The sequence below is a fragment of the Loxodonta africana genome, chromosome 4 (genome assembly GCF_030014295.1).
Source record: "Loxodonta africana isolate mLoxAfr1 chromosome 4, mLoxAfr1.hap2, whole genome shotgun sequence".
Classification (NCBI taxonomy): domain Eukaryota; kingdom Metazoa; phylum Chordata; class Mammalia; order Proboscidea; family Elephantidae; genus Loxodonta; species Loxodonta africana.
In genome coordinates this window covers 144,955,671-144,982,323 of record NC_087345.1, presented here as the reverse complement: position 1 = coordinate 144,982,323, position 26,653 = coordinate 144,955,671, and the positions used below count along the sequence as shown (strand labels likewise).

At 39.9% G+C, this 26,653-nt stretch overlaps 1 long non-coding RNA gene across 1 annotated transcript; it reads right to left on the bottom strand.

Annotated features, from left to right (window-relative positions):
* Positions 1-3,715: 3,715 nt before the first annotated feature.
* On the bottom strand, positions 3,716-19,933 carry LOC135231268 (uncharacterized). Its single transcript, XR_010321949.1, has 2 exons — positions 9,514-19,933; positions 3,716-7,816 (listed from the first exon to the last, which is right to left on the bottom strand). It is a non-coding gene; the product is annotated as an uncharacterized LOC135231268 (long non-coding RNA).
* Positions 19,934-26,653: the final 6,720 nt, after the last annotated feature.

Sequence of the window (26,653 nt, the reverse complement as noted above, 5' to 3'; positions counted from 1 at the left end):
TTTAATTGAGTTATTTGTCTTTTTTGCTGTTGAAGCATTGCAGTATCTTGTAGATTTTAGAGATTAGATACTGATTGAATTTATCATAGCCAAAAATTTTTCTCCAGTCTGTAGATGTGTTTTCGCTCTTTTGATGAAGTCTTTTGATGAGCACAAGTGTTTCATTTTTAGGAGCTCCCAGTTACTTGGTTTTTCGTCTGGTGTTTGTGCACTGTAAGTAATGTTTTATATACTGTTTATGCCATGTATTAGGGCTCCTAGCTCTGTCCTCCTTTTTTCTTTTATGATCTTTATCATTTTAGATTTTATATATAGGTTTTCGATTCATTTTGAGTTAGTTTTTGTGCATGGTGTGAGGTATGGTCTTGTTTCATTGTTTTGCAGGTGGATATCCAGTTATGCCAGCACTATTTGTTAAAGAAACTGTCTTTCCCCCATTTAACAGACTTTGGGCTTTTGTCAAAATCAGCTGCTCACAGGTGAATGAATTTACGTCTGGATTCTCAATTCTGTTCCATTGCTCTATATATCTGTTGTTGTATCAGTACCAGGCTGTTTGGACTACCGTGGCAGTATAAAAGTTTCTAAAATCAGGTAGTGTGAGGCCTCCCACTCTATTTTTCTTTCTCAGTAATACTTATCTGGGGCCTCTTCCCTTTCCATATGAAGTTGGTGATTTTTCCTCCATCTCATTAAAAAATGTCATTGGACTTTAGATCTGGGTTGCATTGTATCTGTAGATAGGTTTGGGTACAATAGACATTTTCACAATGTTGAGTCTTCCCATTCGTGAGCAAGGCATGTTTTTCCACTTAGGCTGGTCTTTTTGGTTTCTTGCAGTAGTGTCTTGTAGTGTTCTTTGTATAGGTCTTTTACGTCTCTGGTTAGATTTATTCCGAAGTATTTTATCTTCTTGGGGGCTATTGTAAATGGTATTGATTTGGTGATTTCATCTTTGAAGTTCCCTTTGTTGGTGTAGAGGAATTTAACTGATTTTTGTATGTTTATCTTGTATCCTGATACTTTGCTGAACTCTTTTAATAGTCCCAGAAGTTTTCTTGTGGATTCTTTATTTATAGGGTTTTCTGTGTATAAGATCATATCATCTGCAAATAGAGATACTTTTACTCCTTCCTTACCAATCTGGATGCCCTTTATTTCTTTTTCTAGCCCAACTGCTCTGGCTAGGACCTCCATCACAATGTTGAGTAAGAGTGGTGATAAAGAGCATCCTTGTCTGGTTCTTGTTCTCAGGGGGAATACTTTCAGACTTTCTCCATTTAGGATGATGTTGGCTGTTGGCTTTGTATAACTGCCCTTTATTATGTTAAGGAGTTTCCCTTCTATTCTTATATTGCTGAGAGTTTTTATCATGAATGGGTGTTGGACTTTGTCAAATGCCTTTTCTGCATCAATTGATAAGATCGTGCGGTTCTTGTCTTTTGTTTTATTTATGAGATTGATTACATTGATTGTTTTTCTAATGTCAAACCATCCCTGCATACCTGGTATGAATCCCACTTGGTCATGGTGAATTATTTTTTTGATATGTTGTTGAATTCTGTTGGCTAGAATTTTGTTGAGGATTTTTGCCTCTAAGTTCATGAGGGATATTGGTCTGTAATTTGCTTTTTTTGTGGTATCTTTACCTGGTTTTGGTATCAGGGTTGTACTGGCTTCATAGAATGAATCTGGAAGTATTCCAGCCTTTTCTATGCTCTGAAATAACTCTAGTAGTGGTGGTGTTAACTCTTCTCTGAAAGTTTGGTAGAATTCTCCAGTGAAGCTATCCGGGCCAGGGCTTTATTGATTGAAAGTTTTCTAATTACCTCTTCAAGCCCTTCTTTTGTTATAGGTTTATTTTGTTTTTCTACCTTGGTTTGTGTTGGTTTAGATAGGTTCTTTGTTTCTAGAAATTTGTCCATTTCCTCTAGGTTTTCAATTTTGTTGCAGGACAATTTTTCATAGTATTCTGTTACAATTCTTTTAATTTTGGTTGAGTCTGTTGTGATATTGCCCATCTCATTTCTTATTTGGGTTATTTGCTTCCTCTCCTGTTTTTCTTTTGTCAGTTTGGCCAATGGTCTATCAATTTTGTTGGTCATTTCAAAGAACCAGCTTTTGGTCTTGGTAACTCTTTCAAATGTTTTTCTATTTTCTATTTCATTTATTTCTGCTCTTTTTTATTATTTCCTTTCTTTGGGTGACTGTGGGCTTCTTTTGCTGCTCTCTATTTGTTCCAGTTGTAGGGTTAATGTTTTGATTTTGGCCCTTTCTTCTTTTTGTATGTGTGCATTTATTGATATAAATTGACCTCTGAGCACTGCTTTTGCTGTGTGCCCAAGGTGCTGGTAGAATGTGTTTTCATTCTCATTCGATTCTGTGAATTTCCTTATTCCATCCTTTGTTTCTTCTAACAGGAGTTTTTGAGCAAGGTAGTGTTCTGTTCCCATGTATTTTTTTTCCCCCTTGTTTTTCCTGTTATATATTTCTACTTTTACAACTTTATGGTCAGAAAAGAGGCCTTGTAATATTTCGGTGTTTTGGAGTCTGTTAAGGCTTGCTTTGTGACCTAATATGTGGTGTATTCTGGAGAATGTTCCAAGTGTGTTGGAAAAGAAAGTATACTTGGCTGCTGTTGCATGGAGTGTTCTGTATATATCTATGGGATCAAGTTGGTTGATTGTGGTATTTAGATCTTCCGTGTCTTTACTGAGCTTCTTTCTGGATGTTCTGTCCTTCACCGAAAGTGGTGCATTAAAGTCTCCTACTATTATTGTGGAGCTGTCTATTTCTCTTTTCAATGCTGTTGGAGTTTGTTTTATGTATTTTGGAGCCCTGTCATTGGGTGTGTGAATATTTATTATGGTTACGTCCTCCTGGTGTACTGACCCTTTAATCATTATACAGTGTACCTCTTTATCCTTTGTGGTGGATTTTGCTTTAAAGTATATTTTGTCAGAAACTATGACTTCCATTCCTGCTCTTTTTTTTGACTGTTGTTTACTCGATGTATTTTTTCCATCCTTTGAGTTTTAGCTTGTTTGTATCTTTGAGTCTAAGGTGTGTCTTGTGTAGGCAGCATATAGATGGAATGTTTTTTAATCCATTCTGCTACTCTCTGTCTCTTTATTGGTGCATTTAGTACATTTACACTTAGCATAATTATTGATAGGTATGGGTTCAGTGCTATCATTTTGATGTATTTTGCGTGTGTGTGTTGTTGACAGTTTCTTTGTTCCACTTTTTCTGTGCTGAGTCATTTATCTTTATGTATTTTCTTCTCATATTTTTCATTGTTTTTGATTTTGTATTTTCTGAGACTATGTTTTTCTTCATTTTTTACTTTGATATGTAGGATTGTTAGTTTCCTTTGTGGTTACCTTAATAGTTGCCTATTTTTCTAAGTTTAAACCAATCTTTTATTTCTTGATATGGCCTTGACTTCCTCTCCATATGAAAGTTCTATGACTACATTATTTAATCCCTCTTTTTGGTTTTAATATTGTTAATAATTAATATAATATTTTTTAATATCATCTTTTACATAATGACATCTCTGTTTCCCTATTTTCAGTTTCTTAGCTTTGATTTATTTTTGTGACTTCCCTATTTGAGTTGATATCTTGTTGTTCTGTCCTGTGTTCTAGTCTTGGGTTGTTATCTGATGTTATTGATTCTCTAACAGCGGGGCTCACTTTAGTATTTCTTGTAATTTTGGGTTTTTTTTTTTTTACAAATTCCCTTAACTTTTCTTTGCCTTGAAATGCCGTAATTTCACCATCATATTTGAGAGACAGTTTTGCTGGATATATGGTTCTTGGCAGCCTTTTTTTTTTCCTTCAAGCCTTTATAGAATCATCATTCCATTGCCTTCTTGCCTGCATGGTTCCTGCTGAATGGTCAAAGTTTAATGTTATTGACTTTTCATTTTTCCCTAGCCACTCTGAAAATTCTCTGTTTATCTTTGGTTTTGGCAAGTTTGATTATAATATGTCTTGGTGACTTTCTTTTGGGATCTACCCTGTGTAGGGTTCAATGAGCTTCTTGGATAGATATCTTCTCATCTTTCATGATATCAGAGAGGTTTTCTGCCAACAAATCTTTGACAATTCTCTCTGTATTTTCTGTTATCTCCCCGCCCCCAACCCCATTCTGGTACTGCATTCACTCTTGATTATTCCTCTTGATAGAAGAGTTCCAAATAATTCTTAGGGTTTCTTTATTTTTTTTAATTCTTTTATCTGGTTTTTCCTCAAATAAGTTGGTTTCCAGTGCTTTATCTTCACTCTCACTAATTCTGACTTCCATTGCCTCAGTTCTGCTCCTATGACTTTCTATTGAGTTGTCTAATTCTGAAATTTTATTGTTAACCCTTGGATTTCTGTTTGGATTTCTCTTGGATTCTGGCAGCCTGTTAAATTTGTCATTATGCTCTTGCATAATATTCTTAAGTTCCTCTATTGCTTTGTATGTGTGTTCCTTGGCTTAGGTCTGTGTTTTGCCTGATCTCCTTCCTGATCTCTTGAAGGCCTCTTTTAAATTCTACCTCTGGTAATTCCAAGAACTTATCTCCCTCCAGGAGGTTTCTAAGTTCTTTGTTTTGGTGGCTTGCTGAAGCCATCATGGTCTGCCTTTTTATGTGATTTGATATTAATTTTTGTCTCTGAGCCATCAATAAGTTGTTATATTTATTTATTTTATGTTTGCTTACTGTGTCCTAGCTTCTTGTTTTGTTGCATTTTGATATGCCCAAATAGGCTGCTCATGTGAGCTACTTTGATTATTGGTGTCTTTGAAGTTCTCACATCCTGTCAGCTGGTAGTTAGAGCTGTTGCTAGGCATGTGAGCACAGCAGTCCATTTACTTTTCTTGTGTGGATTCAGCTCAGATGTCCAGGTCATCAGTCTCTGAGTGTGTGGTACAGGCTCTCACCTACAGTACTAGATGGGCAGCGGTGATTGGAGTGGACACAAGTATCTGGCTGCAGTAGGGGGTCATGTGTTGAGCAAGTTAAAGGATTGACAGCTGCTCCTGAGTGCCTGGATGGAAGGCATGTCCCTGTTTCCTAGAGCATGTAGGTAGGTGGGTTTTGCAGTCAGAATTTGTGCACCCAGTGCTGCTGGCTGTAATGACTGGGATGCACCACTTATTCTCAGACCCCTGTCGTGGGTGGCTAGGTGGAGGGGGTGGAGCCACCAGTCCTCGGGCCCCTGATGTGGGTAGGTTAGGACCCTGCCTAATGGGTAGGGTGGTGTCAAAAGTCACAAATCTGCCACTGCCCCTTAGCTGTCGCAGTTGAAAATAGGCTTCAGGTATATACCCTGTTGTACTGTGCTAATGAGGGCCTATACTGTTGAAATGGGCCCACACAGGTATAGGCTGAAAGGCATTTAAAACCGTGGACCCCTTCTACCTGAGCTTAGGCAAAGGGGCTGTGCCTCCCCTGAGGTCCTGGCTTAGGGGAGCTGGCAGATTATTTTTTCCTGATTGCTAATTTGTTCCCTCTCCAAAGCCAGGAGGATGGCTCAGGACATGTGACGGGTCTTACTTCTGGACCAGTGAGACGCTGCAATCAGTGAAGCTGGACTGGGACCTGGAGCAGAGTGGGGAAGGGGCAGGTAAATGGGAGAGAAGTACTTCCCAGAGGGGGAAAGGTTCTTTTGGATCCGGCTAGGTGGGTTAGAGGCTTGTACTTAACTTTGGCTGATTCAGAATTGCTTCTCCCTGGTTCAGGAGGCTTGAGCAGACTCTTTATCACTCATTTTCTCCCAATGTGGAAAACCTGTCTGTATTACTACTGCTTTCCTCAGCCCCTGAGCACCAGCCGATCCAGCCTGCAGGGTGCTGGCTAGGTTAGGTCTGGCAAATCCTCACTGCTTCTGAATTATCTCTCCCTCCCCCTGCTGCTCAGTCCGACTCCTCAACTTTATCTTTGATGGGCTCCTAGATTGTCATATATAATCAATTCACTTGTTTTTTTTTGGGGGGGGGGTCTTTGTTGTAAGAGGCACCACCAGAAGCATATGACTCTTCTGCCATCTTGGCCCCACCTCCACTTTGGTCCTATTTTTATTCAAATCCTCTAACTCCCTGTCTCTGTCTTTATGTACCCTATTTTAGCAAGTATAAAACAACCCAAAATCTGTTGCCGTCGATTCAATTCAAACTCATAGTGACCCTATAGGACAGACTAGAACTGCCCCATAGGGTTTCTAAGAAGCAGCTGGTGGAATCGAATTTCTGGCCTTTTTAGTTAACAGCTGAACTCTTAACCACTGTGTCACCAGGACTCTGTCCCAAACCCAAGCCCAGTGCCGTCAAGTCGATTCCAACTCATAGTGACCCTATAGGACAGAGTAGAACTGCCCCGTAGAGTTTCCAAGGAGTGCCTGGCAGATTCGAACTGCCGGCCTCTTGCTTAGCAGCCATAGCACTTAACCACTATGCCACGAGGGTTTCCCAGGACTCTATGTCTTAGAATTGACAGGGCTCTGTAAAAAAAAAAAAAAGCTCTGTAGTCACTATCAATTCTAAGACATATTCTGATTTCAGAGATATTCAAGTGTGAAAAATGTGAGTCTTAGAATCTACAGAATACAGTAATACTAAAAAACCTCTAAACTGAAAAAATGTATTCTCTGCATTTATTTGAAAAACAAGATCCTCCTTATGCAATTAAAAAAAAAGTTACCATTTATGGTGATGTAAGGTTTAATCCTTCCTTTTAGAACATAAGATCCCAATGAATGTTTCCTTTCTGCATGATAAGAACCTGTTGGGTGGGAGAGGAGACTGTGTCATATTTGCATTAATTAGACGAGCTCTTGCGAAAATTCCCAGAGAGACCTGTGCCAGGTGACAGCAGTGTGTGAGTAGAGACCAGCTGATGTGGAGATACATGATTCATTGATGAATGACTCCATCGCAAGGTGAGGGATGGAGTTTCTGGATAGCTAAGCAGTCATTTCCTGCCTGTGCGTGTTCCAGGAAGGGCTCCGTGAGTCAGTCACATACACAGCAGTGACCCTGGGTGGCTCTACTGAAGGAACTGGCTCTTGGCCCCTTCTCTATATACCTCTTTTGCTGACTCACAGTCAAGGTATGCAGAGAAATCTTTAGCAGCAGCAGCAACAATGGGCTGGTGCATAGCCCTGGGAGGAGAGCAACTTCCAGATACCGAATAGGCCCAGTTGCCATGATAGGCACGGCCTAAGAATCTCATTAGCACAGAAAAGCAGGATGTGCATGACTACCAGCCCCTGGCATGAAGTCCCCAAAGCCCCAGTGGAAGGGCTAGTGGGACCTAGGCAAGGAGCAACAACACCAGCCTCAGAGCTGAATCGATCCAGAATCACCTAATCACTGGCCGCAACAGGTCCTTAGACACCATCCAGTCCCAGAGTTTTTAATCTAGGAATTAAGACCCCTGAGGAGTCTGTGGAGAGAATTCAGGAATATGTGCACTTGGATTACTGAAATTTAGCATTTTAATTGTGAATGCTTGAATTATGAATTATATTGTCACAGTAACATTAACAGCATCTGTGTCTTTGTTACCAAAAAAAAATCACGATATGCTCAAATCACATTACAATTGTTGCAGATATCTTGAAATATCAGACACCTTTCATCTGTTTTCATCAGGATAAAGGGAGAAAATATTGAAGTTGTAAAAGATTTCATTTTACTTGGATCCACAATCAACACCCATGGAAGCAGCAGTCAAGAAATCAAACTGTGCAGGCTCAAAGTCCATTAAATGGGGAAAAGACAGTCTCTTTAACAAATGATGGCGGCATAACTGGATGTCCACCTGCAAAAAAATGAAGCAAGACCCATAAATCACACCATGCACAAAAACAAACTCAAAATGGATCAAAGACCTAAATATAAAATCTAAAACGATAAAGATCATAAAAGAAAAAAGAAAGACAACGCTAGGAGCCCTAATACATGGCATAGACAGAATACAAAACATAACTAACAATGCACAAACACTAGAAGAGAAACTAGATAAATGGGAGGGAGCTCTAAAAATCAAATGCCTATGCTCACCCAAAGACTTCCTCAAAAGAGTAAAAAGACACCTACAGACTGGGAAAAAGTTTTGGCTACAACATATCCAATCAAGGTCTAATCTCTAAAATCTGCAAGATACTGCAAAAAGACAAATAACCCAATTAAAAAATGGACAAAGGATATGAACAGGCTTCACCAAAGAAGACATTCAGGCAGCTAGCAGATACATGAGGAAATATGATACATGAGGAAATACGATCATCAGCCATTAGAGATGTACAAATCAAAACTACAATAAGATACCATCTCACCCCAACAAGGCTGGCATTAATCCAAAAAACACAAAATAACAAATGTCGGAGAGGTTGTGGAGAGACTGGAACACTTACACACTGCTGGTGGGAATGTAAAATGGTACAACCACTTTGGAAATCGATTTGGCACTTCCTTAAAATGCTAGAAATAGGACTATATTACAGTCCAGCAATCCCACTCCTTTGAGTGCACCCGAGAGAAATAAGAGCTGTCAAACGAGTAGATATATGCACACCCATGTTCATTGCAGCACTTTTCATAATAGCAAAAGAATGGAGACAACCTAGGTGCCCATCAATGAATGAATGGATAAACAAATTATGGTATATTCACACAATGGAATACTATGCTATGATAAAGAACAATGATGAATTTGCAAAACACCTCACAACATGGATGAATCTGGAAGGCATCATGCTGAGTGAAATTAGTCGGTTGCAAAAGGGCAAGTATTATAATGAGACCACTATTATAAGAACCCAAGAAAAGTTTTAAACACAGAAAATAACCTTCTTTGATGGTTACAAGGGTGGGGAGGGAGGGAGAGGAGAATTCAATAACTAGATAGTAGACAAGAATTATAGGTGAAGAGAAGGACAACACACAATACAGTAGAAGTCAGCATGACAGGACTAAATCAAAAGCTAAGAAGTTTCTAGAACACAACCAAACACTTTGAGGGACAGAGAAGCAGGGGTGGGGGTCTGGGGACCATGGTTTTAGGGGACGTCTAGGTCAACTGGCATAACAAAGCTTATTAAGAAAATGTTCTGCATCCAATTTTGGTGAGTGGCCATCTAAGATCCATCAGTTGGTCCCAATCCACCTGGAGCAAAGGAAAATGAAGAACGCCAAAGACACAAGGAAAATATTAGCCCAAGAGACAAAAGGGCCACATAAACCAGAGACTCCACCAGCCTGACACCAGAAGAGCTAGATAATGTCCAGCTACCATCAATGACTGCCCTGAGAGGGAACACAACAGAGAGTCCCTGATGGAGCAGGAGAAAAGTGTGGTGCAGAGCTCAAATTCACATAAGAAGACCAGACTTAATGGTCTGAGACTAGAGGATCCCCAGAAGACATGGCCCCTGGATTCTCCGTTAACCCAGAACTAAAACCACAAACAACTCTTCAGACAAATATTAGACTGGACTACAAAACATAAAACAATACCTGTGAAGAGTGTGCTTCTTAGTTCAAGTAGACACATGGGGCTAAATGGGAAGCTCCTGTCCAGAGGCAGGATGAGAAGGCAGAAAGGGAGCAGAGCTGGTTGAATGGACATGGGAAACCTGGAGTGGAAAAGGGGAGTGTCCTATCACATTATAGGGATTGCAGCTAGGGTCACTTAGCAATATGTGTATCAACTTTTGTATGAGAAACTAACTTGAGCTAAAAACTTTCACCTAAAGCACAATAAAAAAAATTTTTAAAAAATCAAACGACACATTGCATTGGGCAAATCTGCTGAAAAAAAAAAACCTCTCTGAAGTGTTAAAAAAAAACAAAGATGTCACTTTAAGGACTGAGATGCTCCTGACCTCACATCATGGTGTTTTCAATCATCTCATATGCATGTGAAAGTTGGACAATGAATGCGGAAGACAGAAGAAGAGTTGATGCCTTAGGATTATGGTATTGGCAAAGAATATTGAGTATATACCACGGACTGCTGGAAGAACATAACAAATTTGTCGTGGAAGAAGTACAGCCAGAATGCTCATTAGAAGCAAGGATGGACATGTTATCAGGAGGGACCAGTCCCTGGAGAAGGACATCAAGCTTGGTAAAGTAGAGGGTCAGTGAAAAAGAGGAAGACCCTCAAGGAGATAGACTGACACTGTGGCTGCAACAACGGGCTCAAGCTTAATGATTGTGAGGATGGCACAGCACCAAGCGGTTTCATTCTGTTGCACATAGGATCACTGTGAGTCTGAACACTGGACAGCACCTGACAACAACAACAATTAGACTTGCCCCTACATCTTGCTATTTAAGCCATTATTAAAGTACTGCATATATTACTCTATCACAAATTTATATTTTTGGTATTTTGATAACTGTATTTCAATAAGGAGTCCCTGGGTGGTACAAATGATTAATGTGCTCAGCTGTTAACCAAAAGGTTAAAGATTCAAATCCACCCAGAGGTGCTTCAAAAGAAAATCCTTGTGATCTACTTCTGAAAAACCAGCCATTGAAAAGCCTGTGGAGTGCAATTTTACTTTGATATACAAGGTGTCGCCATGGGTCTTAGTCAACTTAGAGGCAACTGATTTTACTTCAATAAAAGTTCTTTCCTTTGCAACCCAATGTCTTTTATTTTATGCATTTAAACATTATTCTGAGGTGTCCAGAGTCATCCCTAGACAGTCAAAGGGCGTGAAAAAGCTTAAGAATACTTACTCTAAGCCAGCTTCCATGTTTTACTTTCAAGGAGTCCCAAGCCAAGAGCAGTGCAGGGGCTGACAGAATTGTTAACAGAATACAGCTTTCCTTTAAGCGTAGTTCAGGGCTTAAAGTGCTTTATAAACTGCAAAGGGCTGCACAACTGCAGGCTAAATCACAGCTGGAGTTGCTCGGAGAGCAGGGAGTAGTCTCTCCATGTGCAGATGTTCTCTGGATTCCAAGGCTGAAGTTTTTGCCTGAATGTGAAATTTTTCACCCGCTGGGCAGAGAGCTCTTTTGCCCCCAGAAGAGGAGCAGGGAAATCTGGTATCATTCTTTACTTTCATTTGGCAGTTGCTTCTTTTCTCATCTTTAATTCTTATACTAGTTGCCATGAAGTCACTTCTGACTCATGATGACACCATGTGTGTCAAGAGTATAACTGTGCTACATAAGGTTTTCAGTGACTAATTTTTTGGAAGTAGACACCAGGCCTTTCTTCTGAGGTGCCTCTGGGTGAACTCAATCCTCCAACATTTTGCTTAGCAGCCGAACACATTAATCTTTTGCACCACCCAGGGACTTCTTAATTCTTACAGTAGTTACAATAATGCATATTATTTATACAAGGTCAGGGGCCATGGCGAAAGCACACAGGGAGTCCACTAGTGGTCACCAGAAAAATGCCTGCAATCTTGACCTCACTTATTGTGAAGAAGACATTTGAACACTTTAGGAAAATGAGGGAATATTTTCTTACCCTTTATTTTCTCTCTGAGAATCTTTCTGCTAAATCTGGACCTCAGACCTATTATCCAAAGCTGAAATCCAATCTCCTCAATCTGACCCTGTTTGCAAGAGAGCTGAAATGAAATCTTTCCACACAGCTGTTGGCCTAGCCAAATCTGGGATATGAAGCAAGTCAGATGGAAACCAGTTGAAGCAGGGAATTGCTGTTGCCCGGCCTGACATATTTCAATAGATTGGCCAGAATCCATCAATCTGATGTAGGGTTGGTGTATCAGTCAGGGTGTAGTCAAGAAATAGGCACCCCTGATGTCCTTATAGGGCAGTCAGATGATCACCTCCACTAGTCAGCTTAGGCTCAAGAGAAGGGACTGGAGAGACTATTACCTACAAGCCCTAAAGTGACAAGAGCGACATGTATCATCTTTGAACTTCCCGCCACCCAGGCCCCACCATGCCCCAAAGCATACTAAATTTGTCACACGAGCTCAGGGCACTATGTATTCTTCTTCATGTTATTGTTGTTGTTAGGTGCTGTTGAGTCAGTTCTGACTCATAGCAACCCCATGTACAACAGGACGAAACACTGCCTGGTCCTGCACCATCCTCACAGTCGTTGCTATGTTTGAGCTCATTGTTGCAGCCACTGTGTCAATCCATCTCGTTGAGGGTCTTCCTCTTTTTCAATGACCCTTTACTTTACCAAGTATAATGCCCTTCTCCAGGGACTGGTCCCTCCTGATAATATGTCCAAAGTACATGAGACAAAGTCTCGCCATTCTCATTTCTAAGGAGCATTACGGCTGTACTTCTTCCAAGACAGATCTGTCCATTCTTCTAGCAGTCCACGGTGTATTCAATATTCTCTGCCAACACCATAATTCAAAAGTATTAATTCTTTCGTCTTCCTTATTCATTGTCCAGCTTTCACATGCATATGAGGCATCTGAAAACACCATGGCTTGGGTCAAGCACACCTTAGTTCTCAAGGTGACATCTTTGCTTTTTAACACTTTAAAGAGGTCTTTTGCAGCAGGTTTGCCCAGTGCAATGCATCATTTGATTTTCTGACCACTGCTTCCATGGGCTTTGGTTGTGAATCCAAGTAAAAGGAAATCCTTGACAACTTCAACATTTTCTCCATTTATCATGATGCTGCTTATTGCTCCAGTTGTGAGGATTTTTGTTTTCTTTGTCTTGAGGTGTAATCCATTCTGAAGGCTGTGGTCTTTGATCTTCATCAATAAGTGCTTCAGGTCCTCTTCACTTTCAGCAATCAAGGTTGTGTCATAATGCAGGTTGTTAATGAGTCTTCCTCCAATCCTGATCCCCTGTTCTTCTCCGTATAGTCAGCTTCTCAGATTATTTGCTCAACATACACATTGAATAGGTATGATGAAAGGATACAATATACTAACGCTCACCTTTCCTGACTTTAAATCACGAAGTATCCCCTTGTTCAGTTCAAATGACTGCTTCCTGAGCACAATTAAGTGTTCTGGAATTCTCATTCTTCATAATGTTATCCATAATTTGAAGTACAGAGCTTTCAGTGATAGTATAATATCCATACACCTACAAGGAAGACCAGTTAATACGATTATTTTTCAAATTTACACACCAACTTCTAAGGCCAAAGGTGAAGAAATTGAAGATTTTTACCACCTTCTGCAGTCTGAAATTGATCAAACAAGCAAACAGGATGCACTGATAATTACTGGTGATTGGAATACGAAAGTTGGAAACAATGCAGAATTGGTAGTTGGAAAATATAGCCTTGGTGATAGAAATGATGCTGGAGATCACATAAGAGTATTTTGCAAGACCAATGACTTCTTCACTGCAAATACTGCAGGTGGTAGGCACTTGTAAATATTTGCTGAGTAAATAAATGAGTGCCTCCCCAACTTCTACACCCGTCTCTCTGATAGCCTATTGCCCTTTTGCAACACTTTCTCCCTTCAAGGTTGCCCTAGTTCATTGGCTTTAACAATATAAAAGTATGACCAATGGGAAGTGGGAGGGGAAGTACACTGCATCCTGTCCTAAAGATACCCGAAGCCCCACCCACCCACCAGAGAAAGCCCTATGGCTATGAAAGGTAATAATACTTCAATATTCACTTTATATCAAGGGTTTTATGTACACTGTAAGGAGCCCTGGTGGTGCAGTGGTTAAGTGCTTGGTTTCTAACAGAAAGGTTGGTGGTTTAGAACCAACCAGCTGCTTTACAGGAGATTTACAGCCTTGGAAACTATGGAGCAGTTCTACTCTGTCCTATAGGATTGCTATGAGTCAGAATCAACTCAATAGCAATGGTTTTTTTTTTTTCTTTATGTGTGAGGAGGTACACTCCCTCATTTACTCTGCACAATAACCTTACTTAAAAGGTTTTTAGGCTAAGAGAGGTTAAACACCTAGCCCAAGGTCGCAGATGGGAGCTCAGATACGTCTGGTTCAAATACTGTACACTTAATCAGCTCATTGGGCTACCTGCCTGGAAGTGGCTTCATTACTTTCGAAGAACTTTGGCTTCCCAGCCTTCTCCAAGCACTGTTACACCCTGTTCATAGCTTATTCAATAGCCACATCAGAAGTTTCATTTCCTGCCTGTTGGCTCCCCCACCCCCAGCAGGCTGCCTATGTTGGAGTCCATCAACGGCTAAATGAACACAGCCGGAGCTTCCCAGCTTGTCCCAGAAACACCAGGAAATAAAAAACAAAGCATTTTTTGTTCTCCTCCCTACCTTATCTTAGGTGTTAGAAACAACACCAGCATTTACAGTACCACAGTAGCAGCAATCAGAATTAAGTCCATTTGTTCACTCTGTGGAGGTCCCAGGGTGGCACAAATGGTTTATGGGTTGGTGGTTTGAACACACCCAGTGGCACCACATAAAAAAGGCCTGGCAACAAGCTTCTGTAAAGATTCTCACCTAGGAAACCCTACGGAGCAGTTCTACTCAGTAACACGTGAGGTCCCCATGAGTCAAAATAGACTCAACGGGTTTGAGTTTTCTTTTGGGATTCACTCTGCTGATTAGGAAGTGATGGGAAAGGTCTCCTAGTTTCCTGAAAATGCCGATTTCACTTCTCTTACACTGATAGATTTCCACTACAATTATAGTTTAAAAGAAAAAAAAAAAAAGGCAAATAAATGGAGAAAATTTTCATTGACACAGCCTAATATGAATATTTCAGGAGTTGCATCGTCACTGGTGTTTTCTGAAGAATCTATTTGAATTCTAAACATGTTTTCTCTTGGCACTTGAAATCAGGTACCAGATGGTAAAAGTGGTTGAATACTAACTACTTATAGTCAACGACATTTGAAGACCATTTTTCACTTTTTTCCAATTTAAATAATCTGTTGGAGCCCTGGTTAATGGTTAAGAGCTCAGCTGCTAACCAAAAAGTTGGCAGTTTGAATCCACTAGCCACTCCTTAGAAACCCTATGGGGGCAGTTCTACCCCTGACCTATAGGGTCATTATAAGTTGGAATCGACTCCACTGCAACAGGTTTGATTTTTAGTTTGGTTCCTAAATGCTTCTTACCCCAGCCCAACTCTCAGGAACAAGTTGATGAACTAGCAAAATCTATAGTCAGAATGAAATTAAAGAATTTCTTTCCTTCATTCATTTATTTCACAAATATTTATTGGGTGCTTGTTAACTCACATGCTAAGCCTATTTCTCTCCTCATTTCTCCAGTCTCCTGGGACTCCCAGTTTCTTAACTGTAATGCCTCGTCTAGGGCAAACACTATATTCACTACCTTCAGCATGCCCTTGCCACCACAGGTAAAACAGACCCCAGAGTCTTGCAAAGGAAAGGAAATTGTATGTGTTACTCCCTAAGACAAGCCTAAATTAGCCTAAACCATTGAGTCTATAACTTAGTCTTAAATTTGTTTAGGGAAAGTTACTTATGCTCTGTACCTCTCAGTATCCTCATCTGTAAAATGGAAACAACAAGATTTCCATTTCCAATAATGGAGAACAGGTAATTCCAACCAAAGCCCCTGCTGAGAACAATTTAAAAAGCTGGGCAGAAAAAGTGTTTCAAAAAATCTGCTAGGCCATATCAGGTAGTTAAAAAAATATAGTGTAGACTTGCCAAGCCAGGATCAGAGAAGATGAAGGCCCAGGGAGGTAAGCCAATGCTTAGAAATGCTTTTCCCCCAGAGGTGGTTGCTCTTTCTAGAGGGGTTGGTGGACAGGCTGCTCAGCGATTCTGGCAAGCTTAGAAGGCTAAGGAGATTGGAGATTGGAGTCTAAGGACAGAACTAAGGGAGGAACATAGTGAATGTCCCTCAGTTTGGAATGGAATTTCACAGGACTACACCATAAAAGTAACAGTAACCAGAAAAAACTGTTGCTCAGTTTCAAATGAGCTCAGTCACTAAAACTGGATTGAAGTGGTCACAGATTGCTAGTGCACTCAGGCATCTGGCAGAAAAAAAAGGTAAATCCTCTCTGAAGGAAAATACCATCAAACGAATTATTTTTACAAATAATTATGCAATTATAATTTCTGCACACAATTACAAATAACCAAGAACGTGAGTAGACTAAACAATATGGTTGAAAATCAGCAGAAAAATAAACAATAGAACTAGGCCACAGGGGCTCAAGCTAACAAGCGTAAACTTCTAAATGCTTAATATGTTCAAGGAGATAAAAGACAAGACTGAGAATTTCAGCAGAGAAATGGAAATTATTTATTTTTAAAAGAACCAATGGAAATTCTAGAATTGAAAATAGAATAATGAAAATTAATAATTCAAAGGATAAATTTTCAAGCAGATTGGCACAAGTGAAGGAAGAATTAATAAACTAGAATGCAGAAAAGAATTATCTAGCATAAATCACAGAACAATAAAAAGATGGAAAACACAGAAAGCCAATAACAGAAATAGAGATTTCGTTAAGAATGCCTACCGTGTGTGCATTTAAAGTTTTAGACTGAGAGAGGAAAGAATGGAGAGAAAGGCACTATTTCAGAGTTAATGGCTGTGATGGTTAAGATCGTGTGTCACCTTGGCTGGGCCATGATTCTCAGTGTTTTGGCAGTTGTATAATGTTGTGATCACTTCCCTGCTGAAATTTGGTATGTGATTACCCCCATGATGGAATCTGCTGAGTGGTACCAGCAGGGGTGGGGCATGTGGCATTTCACCGCCCCCTCAGCCTTCATCTCTCCACCTTCTGTTGCCTACTTCCTTCCTGCTCGCTTTGCCAAGGTTGTTGGCTTGTTCTGAATCCAGCAACTGTCTCTTGTCTGACCGCTGGTTCTTGGGACTTGAGCTGGCATCTTTCCTGTCAATCTTCAGATCATCGATCTTCACAGCCTGCGAGCAAGAGTCCTGCTCCCCAACCTGCCAATCTTGGGTTTGCCAGCCCCTGCAGCTACATGAATCAGGAGAAACCTTGGGGCCTTGCCTGCTGACCTTGGGATTCCTCAACCTTCACTGCCTGTGAGTGGGAGCCCTGCTCTCCGACCTGCTCACCTTGGGTTCACCAGCTTCTGTGGCTCCATAAATTGGGAAAGGTCTCTATCCTGATCCACAGGCTTGGGATATTCCAGCCTCACAATTGCATGAGCTGTTTCCTTGATATAAATCTCTACATATACATATTTATACACTTTACTGGTCTTGCTTCTCTAGGGAACCCAGCTGAGAAATTTCCAAAAATAATGAAGAGCATCAAACCTCAGGTTCAAGAAACTTGAAGAACCCCAAGCAGGCTCAACAAAAAACAAAATCCACACCTAGGCACATCATAATGAAAACCATTGAAAATCATAGGCAAAAAGGACATCTCGAATGCAGCAAGAAAAAACATTAATAATTTTAAAAAATAGTAGAAAACTAGGCATAGAAGAAAACTATTTTTATTTTTAAAAGGTATCTATAAAAAACAATACTATTGGTGAAAAGGTAAAAGTTTTTGAGATCAGGAATGGCACAAGAATACCCACTATCACTGTTTCTATTCAACATTGTACAGGAGGTCTTAGCAGCAATAAATTTAAAAAATGGATAGAGGATAAGAATTGGAAAGGAAGAAATAAAACTATCATTATTCTCTGATCACATAACTAGTATATATAAAAAGTAAAAACAAAAAAATCCACGGATAAATTATTAGAGCTAAAAAGTGAATTCAATGAGGTCCAAAGGTCAATTAAAAAAAACAATTAAAACTGACAAACCAAATAATAAAAGGTTAAGTAAAATAAATGGAGATTAAAGGCACTGTAAAAGGTATATGAACATAACCACTTGAACAAAAATATAAACCTTCCTAAATTTTTTTCCTAAATATCAAAAGAAATTTTAAAAAATATGACAGTGTTAATATGACAGTTTATATAACATAATACACACAGTAATATAACACAAAATAATACAAGAAAGTTGAGATCAAACATGTCAGTTATACCAATAAATGTGAATTGGTCAACTCACCAATAAGGAAGAAGATTTTAAAATTGACACATTAAGCGAAACTCAAATTTATGCTGTATTTGAGGCAAAGCTAAAGGCAAACAACAATAAAAGATGAAGAATGATACACCAGACAAATGGAAACAATTTAAAAAGCTAGGTTTGTTATCCTAGTACCAGATAAAGTGAAATTCTGGCCAAAACACACTAAACAAGAAGAAGAGGGATACTCTATGTAATAATGCTAAAAGCCACAGTTTATCATGAAGATATAATGGTCATGAATATTTGTGCGCCAAATAACACAACCACCACCTATATAGGGCAAAACTATAAGAGATGCCTGGAGAAACAGAAATCTATCTGTACTAACTGCTATGGGTTGAATTGTGATATTAAAAAAAAAAGTAATAAGATTTAAAAAAAAGAAAAGAGATGTTGAAGTGCTACCCCCCTCACCCTTGAAAGTGATCCTGTTTAGGGAAATAGAGTTTTTCTTTGCAGATGTGATAGGTGAAGTTAAACAAGGTCGTATCAGAGTAGGGTGGGTCCTAATCCTAATCCCTTCTGCCTGGTGTTTTATAAAATGGATGAAATAGGGGGAAGAAAGACACCAGGTTGTAACAGAGGGAGATGCATCTATATGCAGCAAAGAAACACCAAGAACTGTCAGCAGCCACCAAATACTGGGAGAGAGACCCACAGAAGGAATTGACATAGCCAAGACCCTAATTTGGATGTTTAGCCTCCAGAACTGTGAGAAAATAAATTTCTGTTCTTTATAGTCACCTACTTTGTGGTATTTTGTTATGGCAGCCTAGGAAACCAAGACAGTAACCTGTAGGAGACTTTAACATACCACTGTCCACACAGGATAGATCACGCAGGCAAGAAAAGTAAGGACATCAAAGATTCAAACAACATAACCAATATGGCAGCTCTTATGGATATAAATGGACCTTTGTACCCCAGAATTGGAAAGTATACTCTCTTCTCAAGCACATAGAGAATATTCATAAAAATTGATCATATATTGTCACAAAAACTAACAGTAGGTTCCAGAAAGAAGAAATACTTCCAGCAACATTCCCTGACCAGAATGGAGTAAAATTAGAAATTAAAAACAAAATCAGAAACCAAGAAAGCCTTTCCACCAGGAAATTTTTTAAACTTTCTATTAAGAAATTGAAATTACGTAGACAGCACTGAGTAAATCTGTCAATGTTTTGAGCGAGGGTTCTCACCGTGGAAGAAGGGACATAGAAATATGGAATGGTGAAGACAGAGCTGGCTTCATGCATATGTGGCCTAGGCAGTCAGACAGGGTCACCTGCATAGAAGGGATCTGCTCTGGGTTTATTGCTCTACTATTGCTGTTTTGAAATCCTTAATACATTTTTAACAAGGGGTCCCACACTGCATTTTGCAATGAGCCCCACAAATTACATAGACAGTCCTGGATAAAGGCAAGGTAGAACTCTGTGACTGAATTGGAATTGGAGATATCAGTATAAACGTACATTTCTAGTAATATAACTATACATGTGTAGATATATACATATATTATACTTGCATATATCATAGCTCTAGTCACTGAAAGACTTCAGGTTCTGATAACCCCAACTTCTTCCCTTTGTCCCCCTAGCCTTAGGGCAAAATCTGTTTCCTGAAGTTATTGCCTCTGTATTAACTCAGGGTTTCTTTTGGTTGTTGTTTTTCAGTTTCTAATACCTGTGTGTAACCATTTCTCTTTATTAAATCCTCTCTGTTGAAATATATAGTGTGATTTCTGTTTTTCTAACTTGACCATGACTAATACTATAGCATACAAGAATAGTCTATGACCTCAGGGTAGGCAAAGATTTCTTAAACAGGACACAAAAGGGCTAACCATAAAGGAAAAGCTTGGTAAGTTGGGTTACTTTGAAAATATCAAACGACAACTTTGATAGGATTAAAACGCAAATGACAGAATAAGAAAAAATATTTGCAAGTCATTCAACCAAAAAAAAAAAAAAAAAAGGCTTGTATCCAGAAAACGTAAAGAACTCCTACAAATCAAGGCAGAAAACCCAATAGGAAAATGAGCAAAGACTTGAAAAAGCATCTCACAAATAGGATATTCACATGTCCAATAAACATGTGAAAAGCCACTGAATCTTATTTGTCATGAGTGCAATGCAAATTAAAATCATGGCAAGATATCACTACATACCATCAGAAAAGCAGAAATCAAAAACACAGATGGTACCAAGTGCTCACAAGGAAACAGAGCAACAGGAGCTCACATGCTACTGGTGGGAATATGAACTAGTGCAATCATTTCGGAAAACTGGTTAACATTACCAAAACTGAATGCATGCCTACCATCCAGCAAGTTTACTCCTATGTACATATCCAACAGAAATGCATGCCCACATTTGCTGAAAGACTGCAAAAAAAAAAAAAATTGTGTAGTTGTGTTATTCATAATAGCCAAAACATTGGAAACGACGCAAATGTCCACCGACAAGAGAATGGAAACCATTTGTGGTGTATTCACACAGTAAGACTATTACACAGAAATGAGGACCAGTCAATCACAGCCATATGCAAAAATAAGAATTAATCTCATGAATTTAATGTTGAGCAAAAAAATAAAAGTCACAGAAAAAACATATACTATGATTTATGAAAAGTCTAAAAAAATTGGCAAAACCATGCTATAGTGTTTAAGAGACATGCATAGATAATAAAACTACAAAGAAAAGCAGAAAAGTCATAACCATATATCCCAGGTAACTTCTGGGAGATAGGGGGTGGCAATTAAAAGCAGGCGTGAAAGGAGCTTCTGGGTGCTGCAATGTTCTATTTTTTGATGTCATTATATAGGTCTTTACTTTGTGATAAATTATAGAGCCATACATTATTTTTGTGCACATTTCTTTATGTGTGATGTATTTCACAATTAAAAAAAGTTAAAGTGTAGATTATAATATGTCTCTTAGGATACCTGTAAGCATTAAATGAGATAGGAAGTATAAAGGACTTTGCAAAGTGCCTGACAGGAGGTAAGCACTTAGTTGTTGTTAGGTGCCGTCGAGTTGGTTCCGACTCATAGTGACCCTATGCACAACAGAACGAAACACTGAGCCATCCTCACAATCGTTATGCATGAGCTCATTGTTGCAGCCACTGTGTCAATCCACCTCGTTGAGAGTCTTCCTCTTTTCCACTGACCCTGTACTCTGCCAAGCATGATGTCCTCTTCCAGGGACAGATCCCTCCTGACAACATGCCCGAAGTATGTAAGACACATTCTCACCATCCTTGCTTCTGGTTGTACTTCTTCTAAGACAGATTTGTTTGTTCTTTTGGCAGTCCGTGGTATATTCAATATTCTTTGCCAACACCACAATTCAAAGGCGTCAATTCTTCTTGGGTCTTCCTTATTCATTGTCCAGCTTTCACATGCATATGATGCAATTGAAAATACCATGGCTTGGGTCAGGTGCACCTTAGTCTTCAAGGTGACATCTTTGCTCTTCAACACTTTAAAGAGGTCCTTTGTAGCCGATTTACCCAATGCAATGTGTCTTTTGATTTCTTGACTGCTGCTTCCATGGCTGTTGATTGTGGATCCAAGTAAAATGAAATCTTTGACAACTTCAGTCTTTTCTCCATTTATCATGATGTTGCTCATTGGTCCAGTTGTGAGGATTTTTGTTTTCTTTATGTTGAGGTGCAGTCCGTACTGAAGGCTGTGGTCTTTGATCTTCATTAGTAAGTGCTTCAAGTCCTCTTCACTTTCAGCAAGCAAGGCTGTGTCATCCGCATAACACAGGTTGTTAATGAGTCTTCCTCCAATCCTGATGCCCCTTTCTGCTTCATACAGTCCAGCTTCTTAGTACATGGTAGTTATTATTATCTGGTGCAGTGCTGCTGAGATGAGAATAACTACAAATTCCTGGGCTAGAAGAAAACAAACCCTGATGAGAAGCAGTCAGAGAGTCTAAAATGGTTTCTAGCATATAATAAAGACTGTGGATAGAGGTTGGAGGTGATATTTAAGTGTTTTTGCTACAGGTAAATACTAGGAGGCAAGGAACAGTGCCTACAATAATGCCTGACTCATGACAGTTTCTCAATAATTATTAAAAATATGGATGAGAGGATGGATGAATGGATGGATGGACGGATGGATGGATGGACGGACGGACAGATGGATGGATGAATTGAAACAGGAGCAAGTCTGACACAGATCTTCTACCCCCAGAGAGCACTGAGACTTCATCTATGCAGTTCTCTTTGCCCAGAGCTTAACACATCACCATATACAATAAGCTTTTATTTCAGGCTTTGTGATAGGACAGAAGTTGGTGACCATTTTGCAGACCATTTCAGGAATTTTCCCAGTTGTTTACTGGACAAGGAAAGGGATTATGTCAACCTGGATCTACAAAATCTACCACCAAGTGGGAAGAGAGTTTATTTTACCTATAATTTTAGCTTTTTCAGTCAAGGCTACCAATCCAGGCAGCAGGCAGAGTATAAGAGTAGTTTTCCACCCAGACAGTCTCCCATAGGGAGTAGAGTCCAACCTAATGAACACCCAGTGGATAGGGATTTAAGCATAAAGAGGAGACATTAGGCTAAGAGCATGTTTTCGTAAGACAGCCTAAAATGACAACCAGGCATCCGGAATGGTGACCACTGAAGCCACAACTTCCAGTCCTGTATTGTGTCTAATTGCAGACTTCAAAGCTTTCTTCATTCCAAGCCAACATCACTAAATGCACGAACGGGTCACTATGCTCCTTCCGCTTAGTACAGCCTGCCTCATTCTTAGTACTGAAGATGGAGAAATCCATCCACTGCAGAGGCACATGCTACAGTCACAAGGCAGAGTCTTTGTACACTGCTTTATTGACACAGTGGCTGCAACAATGTGTTCAAGCATAACAAAGATTGTGAGGATGGCTCAGGACCGGGCAGTGTTTTCTTCTGTTGTACATAGGGTCGCTACGAGTTGCAACAGCACATAACAACAACATCATCATTATAAAGCATAATATGCTTGCTTATAAAATATGAAAATCTCCATCTACACTCCCCTTTCCCAATCTCACTCCCTCCTGTGGTAACACTATTGATAGTTGAGGCTGTTTCCTTCCAGGCTTTTTTCTTTATGTACACATAGACATACACTCACAGTTTCTTTAAAAAAAAAAAAAAAAATGAGATTGAACTATTTATGTTACTCCCATAACTTGCTTTTTCCCCCTCAGTGCTTATTATAAACCACTTTTGGTGGAAGTCCTTAGAGCTCTACTTCATTCTTCTGGATGTTGCACAGTAGAGCAGGTACTCAGTGCTCTGCCCAGATCCCCTCCAATTCCTTTATCATTTCACTGTGTCTCTCCACTGGCTCAGGTGTGCTATTGCTTTAGCGGCCTGCACCTGCGACTTTCTTCTGAGGCTGATTTTGGGCTCTGGAGCCATTTTGCTGGCAAGCATGTAGAGCTGGAAAGGCCTGCAGGATTATAAAAGCCCAGTTCCTTGCCTCCAATTGAGACAAACCATGAGATATATTTTATACTCCAGAGTTCCCTCAAAAGAATCAGGTTGATACTTTTACTTTGTCTGAAACCACACCCTGACTTGGCTTCTTCCACTTGCCTGTCCTGCTTCCTGACTCCTTCACTGGGTCCTCCAAGGAGCACTTCTGTAATAAATCACTTACACAGGAATTCTCATCTTAGGGTGTATCTGGGGAAGCTGACACAAGAGACATAATATTCCATGGCATACCAGTTGCCATTGAGTCAACTCCAACATGTGGCACCGCCATGTGTGTCACATTAAAACTGTGCTCCATAGCGTTTTCAGTGACTGATTTTTGAGAAGTAGATCATTAAGCCTTTTTCCAAGGTAACTCTGGGTGAGCTCCAACCTTTCGGTTAGCAGCCAAGCACATTAAGGGACTTTTTGCACCAACCGGGGACTCCCTTCCATGGTGTAGGATGTGCCATAATTTACCTAACCAGTCTCCTATTAGTTGGCATTTACGTTGTTTCTGATTTTTCCTGACCCAGACACTATTACACACAAATATGCCCACAAGTCCTACAACAGAATCCATACTTGTTTCCTACCTAGGCCACCGTTATAAGTTGCTTTGGTGGTCAAGTCAGTTGTCTGACCTCCTGATGTCCTGGTTTAAAATATAAACACAGCTCCAAGGAACCCTGGTTTAGAATATAAACACGGCTCCAAGGAACCCACTACCTTTATTAGCGACCGTGAAGATAAATGACTCAGCATGCTTGTTTATTTTTCCGGGAGTTAAATTAGGATCAAAAAGTTCAGCCCACACAACTTCGCAAAATTCCCCGGTCTCAGATTTCTAAGTAATCAGTGGTTATTATCACACGCCCTCCCCAAAGGCTAGATCCTGTTGACGTATTTTCAGATCAATGACTCAGATAGGGCCCTTTGTCTGAGAAATTGTGAACGGGCTGCAGAAAGAAACGGTGACTCATTAAGATCCCTGCTATGGAGTCTTACATCACAGTGTCTACCTCTTCCTAACTCCTTGGATCATCCCAAATAAAGAAGATGAAGGTTTGATGATGGGAAAACATCATTCATAATGTTAAAGACTACTGTGAAATTTTCTGGAAATTTCTGAAAGGAAGGGGCTTTAAGTAGGTTGAATTTTTTTTTTTTTTTTTTAAATGAGGAGCTAGAACATATGGAAGTCTGTTTGGACTTTTTTGTTTGTTTGTTTAGGAAACCTCTAAAAATAAACTAAAATATGCAACTGATGTCACAAAACAATTTGTGTATACATTTTTGAATGAGAAACTAATTTGCACTGTAAACTTTCATCTAAATCACAATAAAATTTAAAAAATAAAATATTTTGCTCTCTGGGGAATCACCAGGATGGACACTTCCTCCATACAGTTCCTTTTGCACAGAGCCTTTGTTGTTGTTGTTGTTTTAGCTGCCATCCAGTCTGCCCCAACTCATCATGACTCCGGATACAACTGGATAAGACCTTTGTGATCTATGGGGTTTTCACTGGCTGATTTTCAGAAGGAAATCACTGGGTCTTTCTTCCTAGTCTGTTTTAGTCTGGAAGCTACACTGAAGCCTTTTCAGCCTCATCGCAACACGTAGGCCTCCAGTGACAGACAGGCGGTGGCTTCACATTAGCTGGGAATCAAACCTGGGCCTTACACATAGAAGACAAGAATTCTATCACTGACCCACCACTGCTAATTTGATGGGTTTTTTTCCTCCTCGTGAGTAAGATTTGAACTATCTATCAATGCCTGAAGGGCCCTTTCATCCCGAACTAGAAATTTCCACTCACTGAATAGTTGCAGATGAAAATTCAAGATTACAAAAGCTCCATCATATTGAATATGCCTAAAGGTAGCCCCACCTCATTTTAAAGCTGTCCAGGGCAATGAAGGAAGTCAGTCCACTTACAACACACAGTCATCATGTGGCAGAAGAGGTGTGGTGGTTGTCATCTCCGAGCTGAATGACAGCTTGGCTGGGAGATAGAACATGAGAAGGCATTGCAGGCAGAGTCGCGTGATCACAACCACGGAACCAGCCGGGTACAGACGTATAGAGCAGTTTCCTCCGTGTGTTTCCATTCACATCCTAGGAAGGACAGACCCTTTTCCTTCTTTTTCAGGTATGACGAAACTTAAAATGGGTTCACTTACCTACACCTCTCATAGTCTCATAGTGACCTTCCTCCTATCCTGAAAAGAAAAATCCTCAATTAGTTCCAGGTAATTCATGTCCTCTGGTTTGAGGAACCACCCAGAAAGCAGAAAGAACTCGTTGCCATTGAGTTGTTTCCAACTCACAGTGATCCCATGTAACAGAGGAGAACTGTCCCGTACGGTTTCCAAGCGTGTAAATCTGCCATATCTTTCTCCCACAAAGCAGCTGGTGGGCTCAAACCGCCAACCTACTGGTTAGCAGCCAAGCACTTAACCACTGTCCACTAGGGCTCCTTTAAAGCAGAAAAAGCGTTAAATCTTCTCCAGGAAACCATCCTAGACCTCATGCCAAGAATGAAAGATTACTCTGCCATAAAGAGAACTGAAGATCTGATGCGTGCCACAACATGAATGAGCCTGGAAAACATTACACTGAGTGAAATAAGTCAGTCACAAAAGGTCAGATATTGCATGATCTCACTGATAGGAAGTACCTAGAACAGGCAGATATATAGAAATCAGAGTGTAATAGTGGTTACAAGTGGTGGGAGAGAGAGAGGATGGGGGAATTCTTGTTCAGGACTTTGAGTTTTTGTTTATGGGGGATGGAAAATTTGCCCAAGAGTATTGGTGATGGTTGCACAACATAATTGGCCTCACTGAATTGTATATATGAAAATATTGAATTGGCAAATGTTGTGTTACCTGTATTTTTACCAAAAGAAAAAAGGTAAGTGAACTCCAAGGGCACAGGACCTGAAATCTTAGAATTTAAGGGAAACTTATAGATCAGATTATGATGGAACTTGGGTGGGAGGGGTAGGAGGGAGAGAAGGGATAACAATTTTTCAGAGTTTAAGTGGCTTACCCCAAACCATCAAACTGGAGTCCCTGGGCGGTGCAATCCATTAAGCTACTAGCCAAAAGGTTGGCAGTTGGAACCCACCCAGAGGTGCCTCAGGAGGCAAGTCTGGTGATCTGCTTCAGAAAGGTCACAGC